The sequence below is a fragment of the Pristiophorus japonicus genome, unplaced genomic scaffold (assembly GCF_044704955.1).
Source record: "Pristiophorus japonicus isolate sPriJap1 unplaced genomic scaffold, sPriJap1.hap1 HAP1_SCAFFOLD_70, whole genome shotgun sequence".
NCBI classification, from domain to species: domain Eukaryota; kingdom Metazoa; phylum Chordata; class Chondrichthyes; family Pristiophoridae; genus Pristiophorus; species Pristiophorus japonicus.
Window position 1 is genome coordinate 1,574,252 of NW_027254613.1, and position 9,075 is coordinate 1,583,326.

General features: G+C 46.9%; 1 non-coding gene across 1 annotated transcript; it reads left to right on the forward strand.

Annotated features, from left to right (window-relative positions):
• The first annotated feature begins 990 nt into the window (after positions 1 to 990).
• On the forward strand, positions 991 to 1,063 carry trnav-aac (transfer RNA valine (anticodon AAC)). The gene has a single exon. It is a non-coding gene; the product is annotated as a tRNA-Val (tRNA).
• The last annotated feature ends 8,012 nt before the right edge of the window (positions 1,064 to 9,075 follow it).

Genomic DNA, 9,075 nt, shown 5'->3' on the forward strand with positions numbered 1-9,075 from the left:
GGCCTCAACTGGAACATTGTTTTCTATTTTGGTCTCCTAATCTGAGGAAGGACGTTCTTGCTATTGATGGAGTGCAGCAAAGGTTCACCAGACTGATTCCCGGGATGGCTGGACTAACATATGAGGAGAGACTGGATCAACTGGTCCTTTATACATTGGAGTTTAGAAGGATGAGAGGGGATCTCATCGAAACATACAATATTCTGATGAGACTGGTCAGGTTAGATGCGGGGAGATTGTTCCCGATGTTGGGGAAGTTGGAGCAGGCTCGAGGTTCTAGATGGCCCACTACTGTTCCTAATTCTTATGTTCTTATGTTCTTACAGCAATTCTGGAAGAATAACATTGAAACGAAATGTGACCTGACACCCAGAAACAAGTGTTCAGGTAGAAGGCTAAATGTTGCATCCCTTTCTGCAAAAAATTCCTTTCACAAACATTTCTCTGACCGAAACGGCACAAAGCAAAAATGTTCCTTTCAAAGTCATTAAACTCCCGAATTTCCGTGCCCCGCGAATCTCCTGAATCAGATGCCTCTAGTTTTGCCGACTCAATCCATGTACCTTTGCAATGTTCTGCTTCCACCCACACTTTGAAATGTGCCACTAACTTATCGAATCATGGAATGGTTACAGCACGGAAGGCCATTCGGCCCTTCGAGCCCGTGCCGACTCTCAGCGAGTCCCACTCCCGCGCCCTTCCCCCATCGTACTGCAATTGTTTTTCCATCAGACACTTTTCCAACTCCCATCTGAAAGATAATATTGAGTCTCTCTCCACCGCCCTTTCAAGCCGTGCATCCCAGATCCTAACCACTCGCTCCTGTTCCTATGTGTAAAGTCTGGGAAACACGAGATCAATTCCTGCCACACACACAGCCTTCCTAAAGATCGCACATTCATTCTATTCTCGAAAAACCAGCTCCTGAAGTATCGGCCAGCTGTGTAGGTTAAGGCTAGGTTAGATTCCTAGCAACATATCAATTGCAGTGTTTCTGTAGTGTAGTGGTTATCAAGTTCGCCTAACACGCGAAAGGTCCCCGGTTCGAAACCGGGTGGAAACATTTTCGACATTGTTCAATTAAATATTAGAAAAAATGGAATAATTGACATTAAATGTTCAATATTAACAAAGTTGGTGTTTGTTTCTGCTGATGTTAATAACCCTTCAACTAGGCTGGAGTTTAATATTTTGATATTTCAAATAACAGTGTTAATATTTGATGTCTCCAAGATTAGAGGGACTAATTGATGTCCTGTTTCTGACTGCTCCATATTTGATCGGGGCGGAGGGGCGGTGTGAGATCGGGGCTCAGGAGAGGCGAAGGCCCAGGGACAGTACGGGCCAGCGCACACTGCGATCTATGGATAGTCGGCAAATGTGTACACACTAGGTCCATGCAGCAGAGCTTGGTCTGTGGTCGCCTTGGGTAATCCTTGCCTCTGGACCAAGACCTAGCTCTGTCAAGCCCGTGTGGTGGCAGGTGTGCAACGGTCACCCCACGTTAAAACCATCCACCCACAGGCATATTCCACCTTTCATGATGTAGTTCGGGACCTAGATTGTCAGGTCCCTCATCGAAACACCTGTGAACTCATCCCTTTTTAGTGTGGAAACAAATCATCCTCGATCCGAGGGACTGCTTAATACTATACTATTAACAAAATGCAGTGTCTCACAGCCCTGTTACATTGGCTGGTTTATCTGTACAGTTCTGTACACACTCAAACTCTGCACAGCGTCTCTCACTCCGTCCCGTTTCCAGCCCTGACGGTGCAGAAAGACCCTCTCAAAGCTGCACGTTCCGGCTGCTTTCAGTTGAGCTGTGAGAGATTATTAAAGGATCCTGCATCTCCGCCGCGCTTCACAACAGCAGATCGAAGCCGCAAACAACCCCTCGACTAATCGCTCGTCCACAGCTCCACAGTGAGTGAGGCCAGGACTGTCATGTATGCAACCAGCATTGTAACCCATGTAAAATCTGACCTAAGTTGTACACTGTGAGAACAATGACCACTTGGTGGTGAACTTGTTCGAGACACTCCTAACCTGGACCTTCAGGTATAAAAGGGGAAGCTCCACCCACTTCCATCACTTGAGTGCTAAGAAATAAAAGACAGGTCACAGACTGACCTTCCCTGAAGCATGGGCCTCGTGTGCCTTTACACTGTATAGTAAGGACGTATCAATGGCGACGAGAAACTGGGATTTAAACCACACGAGCATGGCCACGAGCAGAACCGACAAGAGGTTCTGTGTTAAGCAATGGTTGGGACAGAGATTCAACATTGTTAAAGCATCACACAGTTCTCCAGGCAGCCAAGGGCAGTCAGGCATGCCCCAATATGTAGCCAAACCCAGAGGGGGAGTTCTACAGAGACAATGGCAAGCTGAATAGCGATTCACGTCATTGCAAGGGACAATGCGGCCAGTAATGGGGCCATCAACACCTGTTAATGGTGCACTCAAGGACAATCACGGGGCAGTCAATGACGATCGACTGGCAAGAGACCTTTTGTTTCCCACAGCAGCTCATGTTGGAGGCATGGAGGCACACACTCAGCCAGAGTTTGCAGAGATGAGCAAAATACATGCAGAAATTGCAGAAATGAACACTGGGGGAAATCGCTGGAAGCTGAAGTTCAGCGAGTTCATGTGGTGCACGTATAAAGTTCATACACCAGGACGCCACCGATAATGATGAAAGTGCTCCTCAATGGCATCCCAGTATCAGTGGAGCTAGACACGTGGGCCAGCCAGTCCCTGATGGGTATCAAATAGTTCGAAAAGTTGTGGGCGTCCAAGGCCAGGAGGCCAAAATTATTGCCGATTGACGCACAGCTACGAACGTACACAAAGGAGATCATTCTGGTGCTAGGCAGCGCCACAGTAGTCGTGACCCACAAGTTCGCTTGCTGTCATGAACTGGAAATGGGGCGATGTCAATGCAATTTCCTCTGTGGAGCGAGTATCATGCTCACAGATCCTGAACAAATTTGACTCATTATTTCAACCCGGCATTGGCACTTTCATGGGGGCCAAGGTAGTGATTCACATGAACCCGTACGCCAGGCCAGTACACCACAAGGTCAGGGCAGAGCCGTGCGTGATGCGGGAAACGATAGAAGGCGAATTGGACCGCCTGCTAAGGGAAGGCATCATTTCGCCAGACGAATTCAGTGACTGGGCGAGCCCGATTGTGCCGGTGCTCAAGGCGGATAGGTCGGTCAGGATATGTGGTGATTACAAGGCCACCATCAATCGGGTGTCATTCCAAGACCAGTACCCGCTACTGAGAGCGGAGGACCTCTTTGCGATGCTATCCGGTGGCAAGCTTTTTTCAAAATTAGACCTGAACTCAGCTTACATGACCCAGGAGCTGGCGAGTGAGTCGAAAAAGCTGACCACCATCACGACACACAAGGGGTTGTTTTAGTACAACAGATGTCCGTTCGGGATTCGTCGGTTGCCGCGATCTTACAATGAAATATGGAAAGCCTCCTCAAGTCGATTCGAGGGACGGTGGTATTTCAAGACGACATCCTCATCACGGGTTACGATACTGAAGAACACCTCCACAACCTGGAGGAGGTGCCACGCAGACTGGACCGGATAGGGCTGCGACTGAAAAAGGCGAAGTGCGTCTTCATAGCTCCAGAGATAGAATTCCTGGGGAGAAGGGTAGCAGCAGACGGGATCAGCTCTGCTGCGTCCAAAACGGAAGAGATCCAGAGAGCACCCAGACCACGTAACACGACGGAGCTGCATTCGTTCCTGGGGCTCCTGAACTATTTTGGTATCTTTCTTCCCAAATTGAGCAAGCTGCTAGAGCCGCTACACGTGCTCCTACGCAAAGGTCACGAATGTGTCTGGGGGGACAGACAGAAAAGGACTTTTAATAGAGCTCGCAATTTGTTATGTTCCAACACTCTGTTAACGCTATATGACCCATGTAAGAAACTTGTGTTAACGTGCGATGCGTCGTCCGATTGTGTCGGGTGTGTGTTGCAGTATGTCAATGCCAAGTGTCAGTTACAGCCGGTAGCTTAGGCCTTTGAAGTCTGTCCCAGGCAGAAAGGGGCTACGGGATGGTAGAAAAGGAGACGTTCGCATGTGTATATGCAGTAAAGAAAATGCACCAATACCTGTTTGAAAGGAAATTTGAGCTGGAGACAGATCACAAACCCCTAACGTCCCTTTTGGCAGACAACAAGGCCATAAATGCAAATGCATCGGCCCGCATACAGAGGTGGGGACTCACTTTAGCCGCCTATGACTACACAATTCGGCACAGACCGGGCACCGAAAACTGCGGCGATGCATTCAGCAGGCTCCCACTCGCCATCACTGAGGGGGCTACCGAGCATGGTGCTGAGATGGTCATGGCTGTTGAAGCTTTCGGAAGTGAAGGCTCACCCGTGACAGCCCGTCAGATTAAAGTCTGGACAAATAGAGACCCGCAATTGTCTCCAGTCAAGAAATGTGTCCTGAATGGGGACTGGGCAGCCACGTACAGGGCATGTCGTGAGGAAGTTAAACTATTTCACTGGCGCAGGGATGAACTCTCGATTCAGGCCGATTGCCTACTGTGGGGAAACCGCGTAGAAACCAGATGGGCAGAGAGGTGTTCATCAGAGAACTCCACAATGAGCACACGGGCATTGTCATGTGGAAGGCAATTGCCAAGTCACACATTTGGTGTACAGGGAAAGACGCAGATCTGGAACTTTGCGTTCGCAGGTGCAACACCTTTGCCCAGCTGGGTAATGCGCCCAGGGAAGCCCCCACTAGCCCATGGTCCTGGCCCACCAAGCCTTGGGCACGCATCCATGAGGACAACGCAGGTCCTTTAAAAAATGTTTTTTTGGTTGTAGTAGACGCCTGCTACATAAGAAACATAAGAAACATAAGAATTAGGAACCGGAGTAGACCATCTACCCCCTCGAGCCTGCTCCGCCATTCAACAAGATCATGGCTGATCTGGCCGTGGACTCAGCTCCACTTACCCACCCGCACCCCGTAACCCTTATTTCGCTTAGTGGTTTAGCATCTATCTATCTGTGACTTGAATACATTCAATGATCCCGCCTCAACTTCTTCCTTGGGCAGATAGTCCCACAGATTCACAAACCTCTGGGAGAAGAAATTGCTTCTCAACTCGGTTTTAAATTGGCTCCCCCGTATTTTGAGGCTGTGCCCCCCTAGTTCTAGTCTCCCCTACCAGTGGAAACAACATCCCTGCCTCTATCTTGTCTATCCCTTTCATTATTTTAAATGTTTCTATGAGATCACCCCTCATCCTTCTGAACTCCACCGAGTAAAGACACAGTCTCCTCAATATATCATCATAAGGTAACCCCCTCCTCTGCGGAATCAGCCGAGTGAATCGTCTCTGTATCCCCTCCAAAGCCAGTATATCCTTCCTTAAGTAAGGTGACAAAAACTGCACGCAGTACTCCAGGTGCGACCTCACCAGTACCCTATACAGTTGAAGCAGGACCTCCCTGCTTTTGTACTCCATCCCTCTCGCAATGAAGGCGAACATTCCATTCACCTTCCTGATTACCTGCTGCACCTGCAAACTAACTTTTGGGGATTCATGCACAAGGATCCCCAGGTCCCTCTGCACCGCAGCATGTTGTAATTTCTCTCTATTCAAATAATATTCCCTTTTACTGTTTTTTTTCCCAAGGTGGATGACCTCACACTTTCCGACATTGTATTTCATCTGCCAAACCTTAGCCCATTCGCTTAACCTATACAAATCTCTTTGCAGCCTCTCTGTGTCCTCTACACAACCCGCTTTCCCACTAATCTTTGTGTCATCTGCAAATTATTTTACACTACACTCTGTCCCCTCTTCCAGGTCATCTATGTATATTGCAAACAGTTTTGGTCCCAGCACCGATCCCTGTGGCACACCACTAACCACGGATTTCCAAACTGAAAAGCACCCATTTATCCCGACTCTCTGCTTTCTGGTCGCCAGCCAAATCTCGATCCATGCTAATACATATCCTCTGACTCCGCGTAGCTCTATCTTCGGAAGTAACCTTTTGTGTGGTACCTTATCGAATGCCTTTTGGAAATCTAAATACACCACATCCATCGGTACACCTCTATCCACCATGCTCGTTATATCCTCAAAGAATTCCAGTATATTAGTTAAACATGATTTCCCCTTCATGAATCCATGCTGTGTCTGCTTGATTGCACTAAGCCTATCTAGATGTCCCGCTATTTCTTCCTTAATGATAGTTTCAAACATTTTCCCACCTACAGATGTTAAACTAACCGGCCTATTGTTACCTGCATTTTGTCTGCCCGCTTTTGTAAACAGAGGCGTTACATTAGCTGCTTTCCAATCCGCTGGTACCTCCCTAGAGTCCAGAGAATTTTGGAAGATTATAAAGAATGAATCTGCTATAACTTCCGCCACCTCTTTTAATACCCTGGGATGCATTTCCTCAGGACCAGGGAACTTGTCTACCTTGAGTCGCATTAGCCTGTCCAGCACTACCCGCCTAGTGATAGTGATTGTCTCAAGTTCCTCCCTTCCCACATTCCTGTGACCAGCAATTTCTGGCATAGTTTTTGTGTCTTCCACTGTGAAGACCGAAGCAAAATAATTGTTTAAGTTCTCAGCCATTTCCACATTTCCCATTATTAAATCCCCCTTCTCATCTTCTGAGGGACCAACATTTACTTTAGTCACTCTTTGCCGTTTTCTATATCGGTAAAAGCTTTTACTATCTATTTTTATGTTTTGCGCAATTTTAATTTCGTAATCTATCTTTCCTTTCCTTCTTGCTTTCTTAGTCATTGTTTGCTGTCGTTTAAAATTTTCCCAATCTTATTGTTTCCCACTAACCTTGGCCACCTTATACGCATTGGTTTTTAATTTGATACTCTCCTTTATTTCCTTGGTTATCCACAGCAAGTTATCCCTTCTCTTACTGCCCTTCTTTTTCACTGGAATATATTTTTGTTTTGCACTATGAAAGAGCTCCTTAAAAGTCCTCTGCTGTACCTCAATTGTGCCACCGTTTATTCTGTGTTCCCAGTCTACTTTAACCAACTCTACCCTCATCCCACTGTAGTCCCCTTTGTTTAAGCATTGTATGCTCGTTTGAGACACTACTTCCTCACCCTCAATCTATATTACAAATTCAACCATACTGTGATCACTCCTTCTGAGAGGATCTTTTACTAGGAGATCGTTCATTATTCCTGTCTCATTGCACAGGACCAGATCTAAGATAGCTTGCTCCCTTGTAGGTTCTGTAACATATTGTTCTCAGAAACAATCCTGTATGCATTCGATGAATTCCTCCTCCAGGCTACCCCGTGCGATTTGAATTGACCAATCAATATGTAGGTTAAAATCCACCATGATTACTGCCATTCCCTTTTCAAATGCCTCCATTATTCCCTTGATTATTGCCCACCCCACCGTCAAGTTGTTATTTGGGCGCCTATAAACTACGCCCACCAGTGACTTTTTCCCCTTACATTCTCTAATCTCCACCCACAATGATTCAACATTTTGTTCATTAGAGCGAATATCATCTCTCACAACTGCCCTGATGTCATCCTTTATTAACAGAGCTATGCCACCTCCTTTCCCTTCTTGTCTATCTTTCCAAATTGTCAGCTACCCCTGTTTGTTTAATTCCCAATCTTCGCCACCCTGCAACCACGTTTCTGTAATGGCCACCAAATCATACTCATTTGTCATTATTTGTGCCGTCAACTCATTTACTTTATTTTGAATGCTGCGTGCGTTTAGGTAAAGTATTTAATACTAGTTTTTAATCTATGATTATTAGTTTTGACCCCTCCTGCAGCCCCTTTATATTCATACATATTGTCCCTTCCTATTACCTTGTGGTTTACACTTACCCCAGTACTACTCTGCTCTGTTGCCTCCTGCCTTTTGCATTCTTTCTTGGGCTCCTTTTTATCTGCGCTCTCACCCACTCTAACTAGCTCAGAGCACTCTCCGGCGTTCTGAATACTCCTCGCATTGAGGCACCGAGCTTTCAGGCTTGCCTTTTTATTCCACTTTGACCCTTTAGAATATTGCTGTACAGTGGCCATTTTTGGTTTTTGCCTTGAGTTTCTCTGCCCTCCATTTATACTCATCTCCTTTCTGTCTTTTGTATCTGTCTCCATTTTGTTTCCCTCTGTCTCCCTGCATTGGTTCCCATCCCACTGCCATATTAGTTTAACTCCTCCCCAACAGCACTAGCAAACACTCCCCACTGAGGACTTTGGTTCAGGACCTGTCTCGGTACAGACCGTCTGGTTTGTACTGGTCCGACCTCCCACAGAACCGGTTCCAATGCCCCAGGAATTTGAATCCCTCCCTGCTGCACCACTGCTCAAGCCACGGATTCATCTGAGCTATCCTGCGATTCCGACTCTGACTAGCACGTGGCATTCGTAGCAATCCCGAGATTGCTGCTTTTGAGGTCCTACTTTTTAATTCAGCTTCTAGCTCCTTAAATTCATCTCGAAGGACGTCATCCATTTTTTTACCGAAATCTTTGGTACCAATGTGCATCACGACAACTGGCTGTTCTCCCTCCCTTTTCAGAATGTCCTGCACCCGCTCCGAGACATCCTTGACCCTTGCACCAGGGAGGCAACATACCAAACTGGAGTCTCGGTTGCGGCCGAAGAAACGCCTATCTATTCCCCTTTAAATCGAATCCCCTATCACTATCGCTGTCCCACTCTTTTTCCTGCCCTTCTGTGCAGCAGAGCCAGCCACGGTGCCATGAACTTGGCTGCCGCTGCACTCCCCTGATGAGTCATCCCCCTCAACAGCACTCAATGTGAGGCCAACGTGATATCCGCTACACTGCAGCCCATCAAAGGGCGAGAAACCACTGAATGCAAAGGATGAACTCACAAATATCAGGGGCAGTGCAGACTGGTCAATGTCAAACCCTCCTTTCTTATTCAGCAGTGGCATGAATGGGAGTCAGACGCCACAAAATTTGATTAAAGACACAAATACAAGCAACACTTGCAAATCTTTTCAGTGCAAAATTCTTTCACTTTATTTGA